The 18,803-nt window shown below is 37.3% G+C and overlaps 10 non-coding genes across 10 annotated transcripts; all 10 read right to left on the reverse strand.

Annotated features, from left to right (window-relative positions):
* Window positions 1-1,069: 1,069 nt before the first annotated feature.
* On the reverse strand, window positions 1,070-1,194 carry TRNAL-CAA (transfer RNA leucine (anticodon CAA)). Its single transcript has 2 exons — window positions 1,157-1,194; window positions 1,070-1,115 (listed from the first exon to the last, which is right to left on the reverse strand). It is a non-coding gene; the product is annotated as a tRNA-Leu (tRNA).
* A 3,162-nt stretch (window positions 1,195-4,356) lies between these two features.
* Window positions 4,357-4,429, reverse strand: TRNAF-GAA (transfer RNA phenylalanine (anticodon GAA)). The gene has a single exon. It is a non-coding gene; the product is annotated as a tRNA-Phe (tRNA).
* Window positions 4,430-17,123: 12,694 nt separating this feature from the next.
* TRNAL-CAA (transfer RNA leucine (anticodon CAA)) lies at window positions 17,124-17,238 on the reverse strand. Its single transcript has 2 exons — window positions 17,201-17,238; window positions 17,124-17,169 (listed from the first exon to the last, which is right to left on the reverse strand). It is a non-coding gene; the product is annotated as a tRNA-Leu (tRNA).
* Window positions 17,239-17,357: 119 nt separating this feature from the next.
* TRNAL-CAA (transfer RNA leucine (anticodon CAA)) lies at window positions 17,358-17,483 on the reverse strand. Its single transcript has 2 exons — window positions 17,446-17,483; window positions 17,358-17,403 (listed from the first exon to the last, which is right to left on the reverse strand). It is a non-coding gene; the product is annotated as a tRNA-Leu (tRNA).
* An 85-nt stretch (window positions 17,484-17,568) lies between these two features.
* On the reverse strand, window positions 17,569-17,683 carry TRNAL-CAA (transfer RNA leucine (anticodon CAA)). The gene is made up of 2 exons: window positions 17,646-17,683; window positions 17,569-17,614 (listed from the first exon to the last, which is right to left on the reverse strand). It is a non-coding gene; the product is annotated as a tRNA-Leu (tRNA).
* A 120-nt stretch (window positions 17,684-17,803) lies between these two features.
* On the reverse strand, window positions 17,804-17,929 carry TRNAL-CAA (transfer RNA leucine (anticodon CAA)). The gene is made up of 2 exons: window positions 17,892-17,929; window positions 17,804-17,849 (listed from the first exon to the last, which is right to left on the reverse strand). It is a non-coding gene; the product is annotated as a tRNA-Leu (tRNA).
* An 86-nt stretch (window positions 17,930-18,015) lies between these two features.
* On the reverse strand, window positions 18,016-18,141 carry TRNAL-CAA (transfer RNA leucine (anticodon CAA)). Its single transcript has 2 exons — window positions 18,104-18,141; window positions 18,016-18,061 (listed from the first exon to the last, which is right to left on the reverse strand). It is a non-coding gene; the product is annotated as a tRNA-Leu (tRNA).
* An 86-nt stretch (window positions 18,142-18,227) lies between these two features.
* Window positions 18,228-18,353, reverse strand: TRNAL-CAA (transfer RNA leucine (anticodon CAA)). The gene is made up of 2 exons: window positions 18,316-18,353; window positions 18,228-18,273 (listed from the first exon to the last, which is right to left on the reverse strand). It is a non-coding gene; the product is annotated as a tRNA-Leu (tRNA).
* An 86-nt stretch (window positions 18,354-18,439) lies between these two features.
* TRNAL-CAA (transfer RNA leucine (anticodon CAA)) lies at window positions 18,440-18,565 on the reverse strand. The gene is made up of 2 exons: window positions 18,528-18,565; window positions 18,440-18,485 (listed from the first exon to the last, which is right to left on the reverse strand). It is a non-coding gene; the product is annotated as a tRNA-Leu (tRNA).
* Window positions 18,566-18,651: 86 nt separating this feature from the next.
* Window positions 18,652-18,777, reverse strand: TRNAL-CAA (transfer RNA leucine (anticodon CAA)). Its single transcript has 2 exons — window positions 18,740-18,777; window positions 18,652-18,697 (listed from the first exon to the last, which is right to left on the reverse strand). It is a non-coding gene; the product is annotated as a tRNA-Leu (tRNA).
* Between the last annotated feature and the right edge of the window lie 26 nt (window positions 18,778-18,803).

Here is an 18,803-nt window from a genome sequence, read left to right on the forward strand (position 1 = left end):
TATCAATTTTGGTTTCTGTTACATATTTCCATAAGTAACATAACAGACACTTAGACAGGTATAAGCCAACAACAGAAAACAGCCCGAAAACTTGTAGGAGGTGCAGGCTGTACACACAAACGTACGTCTACACTCCTACAAGTTCCCTCTACACGTTTTCGGGCGCTGGCTCAACCTCTCTTTTAGTATGACAATTCTGGCCTGGTCCTTTCTTTTTTTCTTACTAGTACCAAAGGCAAATTAGTAGGATTAGAAAATCCATAATCTGAAGTTTTTGTTGTAATTGTTGCTCAGTCAAATTCAAATTCAGCCAATACGAAAGAGTCAGAATAAACTGCACACAAAAGTGACAAAACAAGTTTACATCTGAATTCTTACCGTTAAAAAAGAAAGCTAGTGTTTTAATAATAATTTCCATGCTCTGATTCAATAATTCATCATTAATTTCCTAAAGTATTTGTTAATTTTTATTTTAAAGCATTTTAAATTTCCATAAACCTTGGCATAATAGAGTAATATCGGCGTGACGCATGTCGACGTCACCCATGTTTTTTCCTATAGGTAAAAAACTGCCCTAAAAATGGCGGCCATAGCCTAAAGCTACAGAGCGATACTACTGTATTTTTTTCTTTTTTTTTTTTGAGATACACACACATCGGTGTCGACCCGAGGCCTTAGACACCAGCACACACACACAATAACTGATTAATCAGGGCGAAATATGTGTAACGGCCACGCCAACGGGGGGATACGTGGGGACAGGGGTGGGGACACCCTTGGCAGAAGTATTCCGACCACCCGTTAGGGGATTGGTGGTCATCCTCACACGGCCATCCACAAACTCTGCCTCCCGGACGCCTGGGATTACAGGAGGGAGCCACTACTCCCGGCCGATACTACTGTATAGAATAAATCGGAATAAAAATTACATTCCCGAAAAGTTGAGGAAAATACCCAAATCATTTATCTTTACTATTAGTAGATGGCGCGTCAGTAAGGAAGTGGCGTTTAAAATACTTACGGTTTATTACGAAAAAATGTGTAGAAATTTATTTTAACAAAACATTTTTGTCAGAAGTGGGGTTCGAACCCACGCCCTCATACGAGGACCAGAATTCACACGTCTCCATCTAGTGATAGAGACAAGGATTTAAGCCTTGAGTCTGGCGCCTTAGACCGCTCGGCCATCCTGACATGATATAAACAGACGTAAAAAACTTATTTACACCTTGTTTCAGTATAGAAGTTGTATGTTTATTTTGAAAACTTTTTAAATTGTATCAGATTTAAATAGTGGTTCGAAGACGATATTAAAAAGAAAGATACAGTCAAAATTTTATTATACTTATTGCTATAATGTTATTTATAATTTCCCAATTTTGTTATTTTTAATTAAACTGACGAATTTATTGCCCATCCAATTTTTATACTTCAACAACCACAGCAAAATTGTATCGAATTTTTCTATGTAATTTACTATGAACGTTATCACGAGTTTGAGTAAATAATCAATAAATTTTTTCCAAATAATTAATTTGGAATTTTTAAATTGTGGAGTCAATGTGAAACCAATTTCAAATTTGGGCAGACTTTCCCGGAAGTGGTTTATGTTTGGAGGGTGGGTTGCTAGGCTGGTAACCAGAAGCCAAAACTCGGGGGCGGTCAAATTTTTTTGGGGGGCGCCAATGCCTTGATACTAAAAATTGTAATTCTTAATTCCCACTCCAGAAATTAGTAAATATATATAATTGGCTTTATTTTGTTATTTTTTAAATTATTAATTTCAACTTCATTGAAAACATAATATTTTATTAAAAATACAGGTAACCGATGTGATATATATTAGTTGGTAGTTGAGCAATCGATTTTTATTTTGGGGTCGGTCGGGTTGGGGATGATCAAGTATTCATTTGGGGCTGCGGGTTGCAAACCATATTTTGAAGGGAATTTGTGCCCTTGAAACGGGCTAAATTAGTATTCGTATAGTCAAGTAATTCGTCGCAGCGGCGGGTCGGTTAAATATAAAAGAATGAGCTAATTACGGCAGTTTAAATTAATGGGAGGGAACCATTTCCTTGCCGTGTTTCCCGACTCTGAGGTGGTCAAAAGGGGTCATTTGATATTCCGGTGACATAAAAGACAGGATTTCGGCAATGCATTAGAGAGGCTAGTATCAAAATTCAAAAGAGTACGTAAATTGGCGTCGGAATGTGGCGATACTGGGCGCCCCTCCCCTCCTCGTCATTGTCTCAAATTTCCGCTCTAATCGCTGTCGCCCTCTATACGCCAAGCTTTGTACTAGATACGCGCGTTTCCCATTGTTTGTTACATAAATTTTTCACAATAACTGACAATAGAAATGAATGGAAATTTGGCGAAAAATGCCCGTTCGGAGTGCCTTATGTGTCCCTGATGCCCTCGTGCGTGCTCGTGATAATCTTGCTATTTTTGTAGAATGTTTTACTCGCACTTCGCGTAGGTATTATTATGGACACACGTGTTGCTTGCTCTGGTTTAAAATGTAAAATATTTACACTACTTAAGGATATTAAACTATTTATAAACCTTAATTTCTGTTATGTAATATACTGTTAGCCTTATCCATAAGGCAGACTTGGCAAAGTGCCTAGGGCCTACAAAAATTATTGGAGACATTAGGGCCTACTTTTTGCCTAAGGCCTACGGAAAGGTTAAAACAGCGCTGACTGTTACTTATTTTACAGGATATTCCACAAGGCCATTAATTTACGATTTTTAAATATCCGAAGTCTCACCAGATGGCGCCAACAGTAAATTTGAAACGTAGAAATTTCAAATTAGCTAAAATCCGTGAAATATAGTACTTTTTTGTGTTTCTTTTTATGTCGATTTTTTTTTCGACTAGTAGTTTTGTTCATATATTTATACTTATACAAACCATGACTGCAACACTGCTCAGAGTAGTGTTAGAAGTTAAGAAGTTTTTTGTAATAAATGAGTGAGTATGTATCGAAGGGCTGTTCACTTAAAGTTTACCGATAGTCCGATCAAAGATAATTTAAACTCGTACCCTAGATTCGAAATCACTCTCTCGCGCGTTGCCGATAGCGTTTACCCACTTCCCGCCGGAACTCAGAAAAAATTCGCTCCATGGTTTGCGCCTTACCGCAACCACAGCCAACTTCGATCACACGCTATATAGCGCGGCAAAACGTGATCGAAGTCGGCCGTGACACAACCGATGGAGCCCGATTTTTCTGAGGCCACGTGCCGGAAAAGGGTAAACGCTTCGTAACAAAACCGTCAATGGGAAAGCTCTCAGTATTCGAATCTAGGGTACGAGTTTAAATTATCTTTGGTCCGATACACTGATTTATCGAAGGATACTCCAAGATTACACGAAGGGTACTCCAAGATTACTCGAAAAGTACACCAAGATTAAGCGAAAGGTTCATTATGATTACGCGAAAGGTACTACAAGATTAAACGAAGAGTACAACAAGAGTACACCAATATTACGCAATGAGTAGACGGAGTAAGATAACGCAAAGTACACAGATTGAGCTGAATGTGTGTACAACCTTGAGTGAGGGTAGTGTCGCTATGTCGTGGTTGGCTGACTTGTTTATAATGGCGGGAAATAGATATGTCGTGCGTGTTTTCATTGCCGCAGTTAGATTGAACATTTTTTATTTTTATTCGGGGTTTTTTTTTAATCGCATTATCAAAAAGATTTAGCATTGTTCTCTCACCCCCATTTTATTCGAAATTGTCGTTTTACGAATTAATTCTTGTGCCATTTGGCTTTCGATTGTTGAGCAGCTGTTTGCTACGATTCCGTACAATACTCTGATTTACATTTTTTTTTCTATTTTTCTCTTCTGGTAATAACGGTCTGATAATAATAGTCCTAATACATTTATACCCGTACGTTTAGTAAACGTTTTTAATCTGTTATTTTTCCAAAATGATTGGTAATTTGGCAATGTGGAATATTTTTTTTCGTTAATTTATTCTCTAGACGACCTATATGGCTAAGACATTAAAATATTTCCTTATGTAACTCTAATAGTGGCGGCTAATTTTTCAAGGTTTCTCAAGGTTGCAATTTTCCAATTATATTCCGTAATAACAATTATACACCGATACGTAATAGTAATTTTACAATTTCCTGTATTATTTTTACTCGTCAAGGTCGCCCTGTTTTTTTTTTTTTTCGTTTTATATAATCTAGTTGGGTTAGTTTTTAAAAGTTATATCATCGGAGATATATCATAGAGATAATTAGGCAACTTGAAATCATTAAAATAAAATTTCGGAGTGCTTACTTTTAAGAAGCGACAAATTTTGGTACAAGTAACAATTAAAATAGTTAACTGCCGAAACCCGGGATCGAACCAGGGACCTTTAGATCTTCAGTCTAACGCTCTCCCAACTGAGCTATTTCGGCTGCGTAAAGTTAGATGATCTTATCTTATAGAAAAACAAACTTCTTAGCCAAACTAAACCATTTAAGACAATAAATAATAATAAAGTCTGCTTTGCAAACGAAAATCCAAATTTTTTAATCTTTCTAACCGAGCCTGCTGCGTAAATTGAAAAGGCCAATTTCGGAAAGAACTTCATGTTTTTTCTGTATTTAATTATTTAACCGTTTAAATTGCTAATTGAAGTAGGGGCTCTTTGAGCTTTTGCTAAAAGCACTAAACTCACTTTTGTCAATAATTGTAATCTTATTACCTTTCTTATGTTGTTTATTCGTATAAAATGTTAAAAACAGTTAACCAAACTTTTTATTGTTAATCGAAATTTTGCCGGTTAATTTATTCGTTCCGCCGACCTCTAGTTCGTATGGTTTATTTTGTTATAGGCAAGATTTTAATTATTTATTGTTTTTACAAAAAATGTCATAAATAGTTTATAGTAAGTCTGGAATATTTTATACAGATCATTTTGGTGATTTAACCCTCTTCAATAGAGTGCTTTCGTCTGATACGATTTTGAAAACTTGTAACATCACAGCTGTAGTGTTAATAGTGGCCGCCATGACAGTTAGCGTTTTTTATCAATAGGCAAATTACAATGGTGACGTCGCAGGGTTTCAGACGACAACACTCTATTACGATATGGAAAACACCCAGTTAGGGCTCTATTTTATTAAGTTAATTTATTAATTAAAAAATCTGTCGAAATTGCGTGATACAAATCTTAAAAATTAAGAAATATTAATAATTAGGTTTTGGTATAAAATTATGATGTTTTGAATAATATTTTAGTGTTTTTCTGCCCTTGTGGCATTTAAGCAAACCGCCTTTCCCCTTATACGATTAAATCTTTAACACATTATAATGGAATGTTATGTAATATAAGAAAAATAAATATTAAATAGAGCGTTCTATGAAACCGGCCAAACGTTTCATACAGACTATAGAGCTAGTTCATCAGGACTAACAACTTTTGTTATTCTTTGGTTTAAGAGAATTCGGCTTATGTCCTGTCTTTATACGAATATTTTAGAGACGTATCTTTTAGGAGTTGTAAGAGGGACCCTACCACCTAGGTGTTGAAGTATGTTTGGGGTAAAGAATATTTTCATGATCTAAGTTTCTTCTTAAACCCGTGGATTTGGGACTATATTTTGCTTATTTGCCATCATACTCATACATTTATTACAAAAACCATTTAAAATAAGAAAAACGGCGCGGAAAGCCGGAAATTAGCGAAGCCTAGGCTAGCAACTACGCTACTCCTAAAAGTCGACTACTCTCAATTTCTTACAGGTTTGCCAGATAATTTTTTTTCTCTCACACGAAAAGGCGGGCAAACCATCACCTCCTCCGAACTTAAAAGGGGGAAAGCACACCACACCGATTTTATGGAACGCTCTATTGGGCTATAACTTTTCAATAATAAATGTTCTGGTAATAATTATTACCATAAGTCTATAACATTATTCCATAAGTTTGTCACTTTGGAGAATATTTTACTGAGAGCTAGTAACGAAGTGACGTCATCACCAGATGAAAATCTCCCCCTAGCGAGGCGCTGTCAAAGGCATATATATAAGAAATGTATATAAAGGTCTAGATAAATTTCGGGGCGTCTAGGCCTAACATAAAATACGGAATTGACACCTAGCAGACACCGAAGAAGGCACGTGACCAAGAGCGCGAATTCTCTTAGCATTTTAGTACTAAGTGCTTGACCTTTCCGCAGGCCGTAGTCTTTAGACACCATCTGTTGGTGACTTTTAGTATAATTTTTTAAGCAGGAGACAATGGCTCTCGCGACGATAGCACGAGCTTTCTTAGCGATAGATAGCGCCTTATAAGGATAGCCTGCAGAAATTACGCGTTTCTGCTAGCTGTCACCTCCGTATTCACTCCCTTTGAAATATTTTATCTAGACCTTTATATACGTTTCCTATATCCATGGTCAAAACTTACGTGTGACGCGTTAGCAAGCGGACGCAAAACGGCGTCGAACCCCGTAAAGCAGTCTATCTTGCGAATAGCTCTCAGTAAAACTTTTGCATGTGAAGAATAGGAAGTGTCACACTTATGTTTAAATATTATACACTTATGTTATAACCTTGGCGGTCGAGCGAGCAAAATCAACTGATAGACTGGATATCTTTTTTTTGGGCTCGTCGTTACTAACACCCTTTTTAATTGTACAGTTTAAGAGTAATTTTGAAACAGATTTTTTGAAAACCCTTAATAGGCCTTTCTATAAATTAACGTGGCCTTCTTGTTTACTGTTTTTTTCTAACTTCTACAATGCTTCCCAATCTCTCCCACTAAAGAGAGCTAATGAGTTCTTCCAAAGTTTTCATGAACAAGTTGGGCAGTCGTAGCGAATTTATGGAAAGGAGTATTAAACATTTATGGTGATTTGATTTTATCCGTTACTCTGGTATGGAAACTTGCGCGGAAGTATTCATTGATAAAAGGAACTTCTATAATTGTGTTACTTCCTGCGATATAAATCTATATGGAAATTTATGTGTATTTGGGCATCTCTAAAATATTTTGATTTCTTCAAAATAGATGACTTCGTATAAAGCAATTCTTTTTAAATTTTACAGTTTTTTCATCGCGCGAAGATCAATGTGTAGTATCTTTGGGTATTAAAAAAACCAGGTGACTTCTTAATAATAATATTTAGGGAATTTATTAACCATAGGTTATTTCGTCGTTTGGCGAAGATCAAAGTGTAGTATCTTTGGGTATTAAAAAAACCAGGTGACTTCTTAATAATAATATTTAGGGAATTTATTAACCATAGGTTATTTCGTCGTTTGGCGAAGATCAATGTGTAGTATCTTTGGGTATTAGCCTAGCTGATTATTATTATTATTATTAGTATCTTTGGGTATTAAAAAAACCAGGTGACTTCTTAATAATAATATTTAGGGAATTTATTAACCATAGGTTATTTCGTCGTTTGGTGAAGATCAAAGTGTAGTATCTTTGGGTATTAAAAAAACCAGGTGACTTCTTAATAATAATATTTAGAGCATTTAGTAATCATAGGTTATTTCGTCGTTTGGCGAAGATCAAAGTGTAGTATCTTTGGGCATTTAAAAAACCAGGTGACTTCTTGATTATAATATTTAGAGCATTTAGTAATGGTTTTTTCGTCGTTTGGCGAAGATCAAAGTGTAGTATCTTTGGGCATTTAAAAAAACTAGGTGACTTCTTGATAATAATATTTAGGGAATTTAGTAACTGTAGGTTATTTCGTCGCTTGGAGAAGATCAAAGTGTAGTTTCTTTGGGCATCAACAAAGAGATGACTTCGTTAAAATAATATTTAGGGAATTAAAAAATCAGGTTTTTCGTCGTTTGGCGAAGATCAAAGTGTGATTAAAAAAAAACGGTGACTTCTTGAAAATAAATTTTCAGGAAATTTAATATTTGTTTGACGAAGATCAAAGTGCAGTATCGTTTCGCATCAGTTGTAAAATTATCAGATCAGGTTACACTTAAAAAAAGTAAAATAGGTGAACGTAAAACTTGTATAACTAAACTTCCAAAATAGCCCAGAAATACCACAAACTAGCAATGAGTATAAAAAATCTATTAAATATTTAGCATACAATTTAAAACGTAAATTGAAAAATATTACAAAGGTTTTTTATATATAATTCAACAAAAATGTGAATACCATCATAGTGTACATAGTTGGTGTGGTTTAACAGTAGCACCTTACAACGGCCTATTTAATTCACAATCAATTGTAGTCTTTGATAAAGGGCAGCTCGCGCCGATCAAAAAGAGGTATTCGTTGCCGGAAAATACGTTTAACACGACCTCTGTTGATGTGCCCGCGGTAATAAAACGAAAGGACGTAAAAATCACCACCATCCATAGATGGGCCACCTCGAGTTTAACGAAGAAAAAAAGCCAGCCATTTTTGGTCATTATGACCAGTCACTCTTTTGACGGCGTGTACAGGCACAAACGCCCAAAAAGAAAATGTCACTAAGCCCCGCTCGCTGGATTCGATATTATAAAGTACTACAGTAAAGAAATCACCCCTCTCCCCCGGCGGGGTTATACCCCAACTCGGGTTCGGGGTCGTGGACAATTCCAACATATATCAGGGACTCGGGGTATATGTTTTATATTTTTTCCTTTAAGGGTTTTGGTGAATAGCGTCCAATACAGAATTTTTGATATAAATGGACACGAAGAAGAGAAGGATTTTTGCGATTTGCGCTTTTATGTCGCGAGCTATGCGAAGGGGACATTTCAATGTGGCGCAAAAAACGAAAGGAATTCTGGCATCTACAATGGCCTATACACGTTTATGGACGCCGAATAATGTTGCTTTTTTCACCTACACTTGGTTTTGTAGCACCTAGAATGCGTTTGTGGGTAATTTCATTTTATAATTTCATTTGGATAGATTTTTTTCCAATGCTACAATGAATTTATTTAAGAAGGAAATATTCAAACTCTGTGACGTACAATCTCCGCTTTTAGATTGATTTCACTCGAGACAAGCCTTTAAACTATAACTTTATTAACGTCTTCAGTGTTCAGGGTGCCCTAACATGGAGAAAAGGGCACCCTAACCAATAGGCTGACAAGGTTTGAGTAGGGATGCACTGATACATCCGATACATCGGCTATTCGTGACCGAATATCGTTGTTTTTTATTTGTTTACACTCGTAACCCCCGTCTAAAAAAGGAATGATCTAGCTTCTGAAGTCTGGCGTACGTGGCGCGGCCAATCAAATCAAATATATTCATAGTTAGTTAATCGATAATTTTCCTGTTTTTAAATGTTTTTCTGAAAGTATTTTTCTAATATTGCTATCGGCTATTATCGGCTTCGCTTAAGCCGATAATGTTCTGGTAATGGCATACAAGGAAATTTTAAAGGGACCCTCAACCAAAGAATATAAAGCCCCAGGAATGGAAGGATTGATATTTTTGGCCACGTGTTTTGGCCGAACTAGAAACTTCCGGCAAAGCAAATCAGAGTAGCCGGAAACGAGAGGCGCAAAAGTTCCACTAGACGGAGCTACACCTTCCATTCCTGGGGCTTTATATTCTCTGCCTCAACTCTACATAGGGCCCCAAAAATTTGTAATTTAAATTTCTTAAAACACTACTGAGCCTAGAAATAGATATTTTGAGGATGAATCACCATATTTAGCTTGCTTAAAGAGGGCCCCAAAAAATAAAAATAGGAACCCAACGTACTAACCAAAAGATTTAAAATTTTCACACGGCCCGGTAGGTTTTAAAAATTGCCTAACGCGGTATTATAAGGGGAAAGGCGGTTTGCTTAAATGCTACAAGGGCAGAAAAACACTTAAATATTATCCAAAACATCATAATTTTATACCAGAACCTAATTATTAATATTTCCTAATTTTTAAGATTTGTATCACGCAATTTCGACAGATTTTTTAATTAATAATTTAACTTAACAAAATAGAGCCCAAAATGATCTGTATAAAATATTCCATACTTATACTATAAACTATATATTTATGACATTTTTTGTAAAAACAATAAATAATTAAAATCTTGCGTATAACAAAATAAACCAGTCGGCGCGGCGGAACGAATAAATTAACCGACAAAATTTCGATTAACAATAAAAAGTTTGGTTAACTGTTTTTTTATGAACATTTTATACGAATAAACAACGATTTAACATGCAAAAATATTTGTGTTTTTCTTATATTTTTCGGATAATTTGCGGTTATGAATAAAAATAAATAATTGGATAATTTCTTATTCAAACATAATTATAAAACGAAATAAATAAAATAAAAATTTTAAACAATATGAAATTAGAGAACTAAATTAAATTTGAAAATAAAAATTTCAACACCATGAAATGAAATTCACTAACATAAGAAAGGTAATAAGTTTAAAATTATTGACGAAATTGACTTTTAGCAAAAGCTCAAAGAGCCCCTGCTTCAATTAGGAACTTAAACGGTTAAATAATTAAATAAAGAAAAAACACGAAGTTCTTTCCGAAATTGGCCTTTTCAATTTACGTAGCGGGCTCAGTTAGAAGGATTAAAAAATTTGGATTTTCGTTTGCAAAGCAGACTTTAGTATATTGCCTTAACTGGTTGAATTTGTCTAAGAATTTTGTTTTTCTACAAGATAAGATTACCATATGACGCGCAGCCGAAATAGCTCAGTTGGGAGAGCGTTAGACTGAAGATCTAAAGGTCCGTGGTTCGATCCCGGGTTTCGGCAGTAGTTTCTTTTTTATCTGATAAGAATACAGTGAAACTTAACGGAAGGTACGCTGTTTTCTACACAATTTAAAAAAATAATTATAAAAAACCGCGTTAAATATTAAATTTTAATCGTTCTAGTGGAATGTTTTCAATATAAGTCTTAATTTTACGTCGTTGTCCACGAAATACTGTCCCATTATCAAAGTTAGAATAACTTTACAATATTCTATACGAAGCCTTCAATTCAGACGTATAATGCGAGGCGAAAATAATATCTGTAACAGCGATAAATTCCCATTTTCCTCTTCTTGGTCGTCTCAATTCGACCTATTGGATTTTACCTCTGTAATATTTTCACAATATGTGTAGAAAAATATCTCCGAAAAAAAGGTGCCTCGAAGGGTCGGAGACAAAACGATTGTCCTCGTACCTAAAATCTCTCTCTTCGGGGCAGTAAAAGAAATCTTTTATACCAGTCCGATATAAAAAATGTCGCCCTGTTCAGCCCATTCTGTCCATTTGAAAAGCGGCTATACCCGGGACCTTAAAATCTCATTGTGTTTAAGATTCGCTTTGAAAACGCGTCCCAGCGCCCATCGATGCGACGGTATTAAAAATCTCCCCGAAATTTTCCCACACGCGGTAGACTGCGTGTCTTGGGATGATTTTGACTGGCTGGCCTCCGTAATTTCGTCCCCCGCATTTCCCCGGTTCGAGTACTACCGGTCGTCATGGTAACCGCCCGGCTCCGACGGCTCTCCATCGAAAGTTTTGGTAAATATTTGGAGTTCGTATTTGAGCGGATTTCGGGTCTTTGGATGTATACAGAGCGAGCCGAGTTTACTGGGAAGTCTAGATGGCGCTGTTTGGGTAGTGTTTCTGTTTTATTGTCACGCCGAAGTACTTCATTCGATACGATACGCGGGAATAATTTATTCAAAGGGTAATTATCGGGAAAATGTTTTAGTTAAATATTAGATTCGGTCGATCTTTCCTATTGGCCTGGAACGTCGTATAACTTCATAACCTTGGATCTTTTTATTTTAGTACTAGAATAAATTTCATATCTTGGTCCCTTGTTTTTAAAATACCGCCTTGACGTAATTATTATATCACCAGTCATTTTACTTAAGGCAATTTAGACCATTTGAAATTTAAATTTTAAATTATTTCCCGACAATTTTTGGACATATTCCCATATTTTATGTGGATCATTTAACATTTCTGTCATCGGGTATATTAGTAGATAGGTGAAATTGACGTTAGTTACGTTAAAAACAAGGCTTAACGCGTTTTTCTAGACGATTTTTAGATGAAGTCATGACCCACTTTAGCCGAAAAGTTTAATTTACGTCAAAAAAAATCGTTATTTCTAAACAATTTCGAGACATCGACTCGGAAATATAGACTTTTAGAATGAGTTGTAAAGGGGTTATTTTGCCAGGTATTTTGGTGTGGTTGATTTGACTGCGTATTGTGCATTTTCTAGTATCGGGAAGGGGCCCCAAAGGAGGCCCTGGGCACAGGTGTTCGGGGTTTTTGGAAACCATCGCGTATATTACGCGTTTGGGCTTCGGCTTTTCTTCAACGCGCATTATAATTGAGGGGGGAGAGTGGGGCGAATCAAGGAGAGGCCCCAGTCAACAATGGCCGCTTCCCTTTCGGCCTGAAGGAACTTCCAGCTTTTCTTTCTACCTTTTGATCGTAATTCTTTCGCTCCATCGGATTTTTGTCCGTCCATTTTCATTGAAAAACCGGTAAAGAACGGAGAGAGAGAGAGGAAGAATAAAATGTCGGGGAATGGCGGGACACAAAAGCTTCGCCGAAACAGATGGCGCTCAAAACGGAGCCACGCAGGCTGCCCGAGTCGAGGCTTCCACCGGAACATTATTACCGCCGCCGCGGCCAGTCTACGATTTTACTCGCCGCCCACTTTTTTTTTTCTTTCAGGTTCTATAACGATTTTTGGCGCTAAGCCTTGTGTGCCCGGGTCGAGAACTATTGTCGTTGTTAAGAAATATTTTCCGAGGAGGCGATTGTCGCGGCTCACAAAGGGACTTTCGGGGGAGCCATTCATTGGCCATTGCTCGGCGCCCACAAAGGGATCTGTCACTCTTTTTATCCAACCGGGGGTGCGCGCTCTGCTCTATCGCGAAGGGAGATTTGGATAAAATAAAAGGGGAGACTTCGGAGGGATTGTGTCCAAATTTGAACGACGCGCCGATACACCAAAATAGTTCCTTATGTTGAATCGTCATTTTTCAAATATAGACTATAGGTTGCCTCTAGCGACCCGAATCTCAAGAAAACGAATATCTGTTCGGATTGTACTAAATCAGAAATCCGCTAACGAGCGCAATTAGTGGTTTTTAACGTAACTAGCGCCAATTATCCTTAGTTTCTTTTACACCTGGCGGCAGAAATGTGGAATTCGTTAATCCACTAAAAACGTAAAAGCGCGTACTAATATTACTCAAGCAGTGGCGAAGTGAGGTTATTTGGGGCCCAGGGCCAAACTCAAAAATTTTCGCCCTAACCCGATTTCCGCCATAAAATTACTTGTTTTTAAACGAAACCTAATCATTATCAATAACAAAATAAATATTAATTTAATTGATATATTAAAAAAATTTCCAGTTTCCAATATCCGCTTTAATACCTTAGGCGCCTCTTTGGCGCCCCCCCTGACCGTCGGTACCCGGGGCGTACGCCCCCTCTGCCCCCCTAACTACGCCTCTGTACTCAAGTGATGCGATTTCCAGTGGCGTAGACCAGTGGAGGGTTTCCCCTTGGGTGTTACACTGGAAGAAACGTCAGGTCTCGCGAAGGAAGTCCTCTGTATGAGAACGCTTAATTCAATTTTATTTATTTTTTAAGGTGTAAATTTTATATATACATATCTATATACATTCTTATCTACGTGTAATCATATTTTGTATACGCAAATAAAACAAGTTGGCAAGCCAAAATATACCTCTCCTCGGAAGAATTGTCCCTAGTGGTATTAATTTCTCGAGATAACCCTTAAAGATATATCTCCGCAATTTAGAGTTATTTGTTAAAAATATTAACCCATTTCTATCCCGCCCGGTATAAAATTTTTATTATAATTAAAATAATTGAGACGAAACGACCAATTTTAATTTATTCAGAATATCATAAGTTAAGTAGTTACAACAGTAAGTTAGACGTACTATAACAATGCACAATTGAATTAAACCCTTTTACAGAACAAGTTTATCAGTTAAATATAATACGAAGCAAATTTTAATGAAAGAAATATCTACAGAGGCTTTTTGGAATTACTCGCTTACGAAATACTTGCCGCATCTTTAACGCTCATTTTATTTCAACACTCGCCCTTGATGAAGATACCGTAGATATCTGGTAGTGGACGACTCGTTCACTTCCTGTTGACGTTGTGACGCATACCACATGAAAAAGACCAATGCCGTCCAATTTCCAATATCATATAATGACTCGCACACCCAAGAAATCATTGACTGCGTTAGAAATCGTAGATATCCAAATATCCACACCAAATGTATTTACAAGAAGCAAAAACCTTACCATCAACAAAGCGCAGAGAGCCACTTGACTAACCGCCAGCTCTTAAAGCAATTAACGTTAAATTATCTCCTTTGAATTAACACAACTATATATAGGTCGTTAAGAAAGTGGACCACCCACAGGGTCTACCCTTTAACCCTCTAATCTCGGCTGACTGCGCTAAAACAAGATTTAACCTTTAAAAAATACCAGATTAGGCCTTCATAAATTCATTAATAAAAAAAGACTTTATTACCTATTATGCTTACGATGCCTGTCTTAATTTCAGTGAATCTAAGCAGCTATCGGTGGTTCTGTGGTAGAGCGCTCGACTGCCAAGCCGAATGGTCTGGGTTCGAAACCTGGGTGGCGCATTTGTTTTTAATCAATAGAGAAACGCTAAATTAGAATTTCTTCGATGCAATAATTTCAATTTCAATTCTATTTCAATTAAACCAAAATTTCGTACTCTATTAAATACGCTTCCGATAAAGCTGAAGGTCTAATTTTCAATAAGGCGTAACAAGTGTCGGTGGTTCTGTGGTAGAACGTCCGCCTGTCAATCAGGAGGTCTCGGGTTCAAATCCCGCCCGATGCGATCGCAAATTGATACTAATACGAATACCGTGTACAACTGGTGGAAACCCTGCCATTGGACGTTGAGAGGTAGCATTACACTCAGCACTCGGTCCGTCCCAAAGTCATTAAGAAGAAGTTGGAGAGAAAACGCCCATATAAACACAACAGACTCAACATGCACAACCATCAGAACACAAACACAACAAATTCAACACTCACAACGTACGCATAAACATTACAAAAACCGTAATACACCAAACCGTCACGACGGTGAGCGAAAAAACACCAACCAAACCAAACCGCAAATGCATCCGTTAACGCTCACCGTCACACGGTGGTTTTGCCAACCCTTTGAGAAACTGCGTACGCAGTGATTACACTTTGCACCGAAAATGCGAACGCGTTCGCAGTCCTGACAGACCCACAGACCCACAGACAGACACGGTCGTTGTATAACCCCTCCTAGGGGACTTTGTCCCCTCGGAGAGGTAATAAACTACTCAATCATTCATTTTGCATACTTAAATTTAACCCCGTTCCCGACCCCTCTCAGGTATTTTACATAGTTTGAACCCCTCCCTCGAAGCATTTCTGGCTACGCCACTGGCGATTTCGGTCATTGGTGTTGAAATTTTTAGTTTCAAATTTAATTTAATTCTCTAGTTTCATATTGTTTAAAATTTTTATAATTATGTTTGTGTTGTCCTGGCAACCATTATGTATAAGCTCAAGTGTTGCCTGCAAAGTTTGGGTTTACAAAATAAGTATTATAATTCTAATTAAAATTAAATAAAAAATTTCTTAAAATTATCTAGAAATGAATGTATAATTCTACTCGTTCTTTTTGATGTATTTGATTTTTCCCCATATACTTTGACGATTTAACTTCGAATATCTCAGACCACAAATAATAATTTAAGACATAATTCCTCCTTGGATTAATTAATCCAAGGTTCCTCGGTAGATCCAGTTAAGTTCGAAAAAGTATTCAAATTGCATCACTTTTACTATGCCTACGGCGATGACAAATATCTAGCCATTAGCAATGGCCATTGGTGGCCAGAATCACTCGCTAACGCTCACTTACAGATATTAAACACATTCGATGTATATTTTTAAAAAAAAAGGTTCAGTGTCATACTTACAAGGAGACGACCCGAGGTGATAATCCCCGATTCAGTTCAAAGTCGGGTATAATGTACACCTCTTTGTAACTTGAAAAACCTGCAAGGGAAAAATTGCGACTAGCTTTCGTTTTGCCATGGCAACCGAAAAAAATTTTACAACATGATTTGGGATTTTTCCATTGAAAATAACATGGGAATCTGAAGGATTTTAAGGGTCCACCCTGTGAAACCTTTTAAAAAAAATGAAAAAAATTTGAAAATTTCAAAAACGTTAAAAAAAAATTTTAATTGATTTTAAAAATTAAATTTAATCAAGTTTAAATGCAATTTGGTCAATTGGGGAACCCTTAAAATCCTTCAGATTCCCATGTTATTTTCAATGGAAATAATTCCAAATCATGTTGTCAAAAACGTTTCCGGTTGCCATGGCAAAACGAAAGCCCGTCGCTACGTTTCCCTTGCAGGTTTTTCAAGTTACATTATACCCGACTTTTAACAAAATCGGTGATTATCACCTCGGGTCGTCTCCTTGTTACTTGTCGAGGGGTCGGACACTTGCCATTATTTTGTACGGGATTTCGGGATTTTGTAGAGATTTTGGCGATTTTATCATTACTTTTTGAAGTGATTTTGGGATTTCAATGTTAATTTACCATAGAGAGAGTTGAAAGATTACGCGATTTTAGACAAAGTGTGCGGGATTTTGGTAAATGTCCGACCCCTCGTTAGTTGTTTTGTTACTTATGGTAGTAGGATTATCAAATCCATATAGTTGGTTTCTTTATTCCTATTGGTGAGTTATAATCAAATTCATCCAATCCGTATTCCGTGAATAAAATTCAGATATATATTGAAACCCGAATAATATTAGCTCAATCATGGGCCAAATAATGATAAATCATTATCATTATTTGGCCCATGGCTCAATAGACGAACCAAGTGTTTTTGAAGGGATTTTAAAGGGCCACAGAATCGTTTAGAAAGTTTGCGCTGAAGATCCGTTAGCTCCGCCTCTTCCATGAAGTAACTCAGACATACCTCAAAATTTAAATCGTAAAAAAGGGAAAATACCCAAATCATTTATCGAAGGAGCGTCAATATATGGCATTTTAATTACTTATGGTTTAAGGGAGAAAACCATTGAAAAATTACTTTTAATAAAAACGGTCTTTCAGAAGTGGAATTCGAACCCACGCCCTCTAGCGAGGACCAGATTTCACATGTTTTCATCTGCCTTGAGTCAAGCCTTGAGTCTGGCGCCTTAGACCGCTCGGCCATCCTGACATGAAGCATTCCGTCTAATTTATCGCACGAAGCGTTAATATTGTAATTTTGACGCGTAAAAAAAATTTAAAAAAAAAGCAATTATTGTCAGAAGTGGGATTCGAAAAAAAAGCAATTATTGTCAGAAGTGGGATTCGAACCCACGCCCTCATACGAGGACCAGAATTCACACGTCTCCATCTAACGGTGAAGACAAGGTTGTCAAGCCTTGAGTATGACGCCTTAGACCGCTCGGCCATCCTGACATGAAATCTTCTGTCTAATTTATCGCACGAAACGTTAATATTAGTAATTTCGACGCGTAACAATAAATTTAAAAAAAGCAATTATTGTCAGAAGTGGGATTCGCACCCACGCCCTCATACGAGGACCAGATTTCACATGTTTTCATCTGCCTTGAGTCAAGCCTTGAGTCTGGCGCCTTAGACCGCTCGGCCATCCTGACATGAAGCATTCCGTCTAATTTATCGCACGAAGCGTTAATATTGTAATTTTGACGCGTAAAAAAAAATTAAAAAAAAAAGCAATTATTGTCAGAAGTGGGATTCGAAAAAAAAGCAATTATTGTCAGAAGTGGGATTCGAACCCACGCCCTCATACGAGGACCAGAATTCACACGTCTCCATCTAACGGTGGAGACAAGGTTGTCAAGCCTTGAGTCTGGCGCCTTAGACCGCTCGGCCATCCTGACATGAAGCATTCCGTCTAATTTATCGCACGAAACGTTAATATTAGTAATTTTAACGCGTAACAATAAATTTAAAAAAGAGCAATTATTGTCAGAAGTGGGATTCGAACCCACGCCCTCATACGAGGACCAGAATTCACACGTCTCCATCTATCGGTAGAGACAAGGTTGTCAAGCCTTGAGTCTGGCGCCTTAGACCACTCGGCCATCCTGACATGAATCCTTCCGTCTAATTTATCGCACGAAACGTTAATATTAGTAATTTCGACGCGTAACAATAAATTTAAAAAAAAGCAATTATTGTCAGAAGTGGGATTCGAACCCACGCCCTCATACGAGGACCAGAATTCACACGTCTCCATCTATCGGTAGAGACAAGGTTGCCAAGCCTTGAGTCTGGCGCCTTAGACCGCTCGGCCATCCTGACATGAAGCCTTCCGTCTAATTTATCGCACGAAACGTTAATATTAGTAATTTTGACGCGTAACAATAAATTAAAAAAAAAGCAATTATTGTCAGAAGTGGGATTCGAACCCACGCCCTCATACGAGGACCAGAATTCACACGTCTCCATCTAACGGTGGAGACAAGGCTGTCAAGCCTTGAGTCTGGCGCCTTAGACCGCTCGGCTATCCTGACATGAAGCCTTCCGTCTAATTTATCGCACGAAACGTTAATATTAGTAATTTTGACGCGTAACAATAAATTTAAAAAAAAGCAATTGTTGTCAGAAGTGGGATTCGAACCCACGCCCTCATACGAGGACCAGAATTCACACGTCTCCATCTATCGGTAGAGACAAGGTTGCCAAGCCTTGAGTCTGGCGCCTTAGACCGCTCGGCCATCCTGACATGAAGCCTTACGTCTAATTTATCGC

The sequence above is a fragment of the Leiobunum rupestre genome, chromosome 3 (genome assembly GCF_980474605.1).
Source record: "Leiobunum rupestre chromosome 3, qqLeiRupe1.1.hap1, whole genome shotgun sequence".
In the NCBI taxonomy this organism is placed as follows: Eukaryota; Metazoa; Arthropoda; class Arachnida; order Opiliones; family Sclerosomatidae; genus Leiobunum; species Leiobunum rupestre.